Below are 2,042 nucleotides of genomic sequence, written 5' to 3' on the forward strand. Positions count from 1 at the left end.
TCGATAGAGATTTCTTTTGACTCACTCATGGCTTGTTTTGTTTGAAACAAATATAATGCCGGTGGCGTTTCCGTCTGTTTCTGACCGTGTGTTTTGAGAATCACATCGTCGAAGGCCCCGTAAGTACGATCGTTGCCTTCGTAAAGTATTGAAAAATCAATTTGTTGTTTGTTGCAGAGTCCCATCAGATAAAAGTAAAGGTGTTGTTGAAGATTTACGCCGTCTTTGTTTGCTGCCATGGTGAATCCGGAGCTGCAAAATCACACGTATGAGATCATCAGTTTTTTTGAGTACCGTAGATTACGGGTATTAAGACCCACCTTTTTTGCAAAAAAATTCAGTCTAAAATCCGGGGGGTCTTAATAGGTGTAGGTCTTAATACCCGTAATCTACGGTAAGTGAAACGGATTAGTCAACCAAAACACAACAATGATCGTGAAAGAGAGTATTACACTAACCAATTTAACACCAACTAAACACCAACAAAGCACAATCCACATAAACTTATAGTCCGTCGAGTTTAACGTAGTTTCAATTTTTCTATGCTCCGGCCGATTTAACATAAGAAAATCACTTGTTTTTGTACACGTGTGATGATGAAATGCCAGCACTTTATTTGACGGATGTCATATAATTATGAGCGGAGGATTCCGTTCAGGTCTTTATTCGTTCAATGTTCAGAATAGACTGCCTTAATCTAGTTTCCCTATGCTTAACTGAGCCTAACTTGTTCCCTAACCGGCGACCTGTTTAGGGCCAGGTATCGATCTCAGGTATCTCAGGTATTAGGGTCAGGTATCTACCTGTTTAGGGTCAGGTATCGATGGTCCAGTCCAAGCATGTCGGTGATGTGCTTGGTGCGGCGATCGGTGGGTTATGGTGCTTTGGCGGCGATGTGTCGGGTCTGTCCGCGATGCATCCTGTCGGTCGAGGCGGATAGGCGCGGATACCTGGGTTTATGGTCCGGTCGGGATCTTTGGTGCCTTGGCTGCGATGCGTCGGGTCTGTCTGCGATGCACCCTGTCGGTCGAGGCGGCTAGGCGCGGTACCTGTAACTGCGATGCGTACGGGATGTGGCTGCTCGGACGAGTTGCAGATACAGGTATACGTGGCTGAGTATATCGATATGCTACAGAGAGAACGAGTTTACATTCATGTTGTTGGCCCGAGAAAATAGAAATCGAAAAGGTAAGTTGATTTCTAAAAATAATTTATAGTTAAAATTTAAAAATACATCACAAATAAGAACCTACATTATCCTCTGTAAACAAACGTGTTATAATGACGCGTGATTTATGATCGGCAGCGAGGAAACCAGAACAATATATACAAGGCAGTCTAATAAACTAACGAATTACTTTACAAAATAATTCGCCACTCGCTTTTGTATGCCTGAAGAACGCTAACAGCATGGGGATTTGCTGCTTTGGTCCGTCCGTGTGGTAAGTAAAAGGCGGCAAAGTTACTGTCTGTTAGTTGAAGAGAGTTGTTCAATTGTTTTTGTTAAATATTTGCATAGGTCGATAAATTAAAAACAACCAATAAATGCGCTATTAAATATATTTACTCTTGTTTCCCCGGCAACTTACTCGGCTGCAAATAAATCTTCAGACGGCTTCGAAGATGTCATTTTCACTCCAACAGTTTATTACAGAGAAACGTTTTTCCGCTTTGCGATTGTTGTCTGGACAAAGGTTTATTATTACATAGAAGGATTAGAAGACTGCTTTAAGAAGGACATATTACCTCAACAGCAAGTATTTTTTGCAAAAGATATGCGCCCCGCTCATCGGAAGTAATCGGCTGCAAAGCGCCATCAGCCGACAGGCACATTCGACATACAGGGTGCGATTGAAAAGTAATGAGCCTTCCCGCGCGGAGCGTCCGGCAAGCGACCAACCGAATCGGCTGGTGGGGGAAAATGTAGGTTGAACCTTCCCCTTCCACGGGAAAAAGGTTTCAGTTCACTGGCAACAGCGGTGCAGTCAACATCGCTTCGCGCGTGAAAGCTGTTTTAAAAGTGTGTTAGGATTTTGCAGTGG

Source organism: Anopheles cruzii, chromosome 2 (assembly GCF_943734635.1).
Source record: "Anopheles cruzii chromosome 2, idAnoCruzAS_RS32_06, whole genome shotgun sequence".
Lineage (NCBI taxonomy): Eukaryota > Metazoa > Arthropoda > Insecta > Diptera > Culicidae > Anopheles > Anopheles cruzii.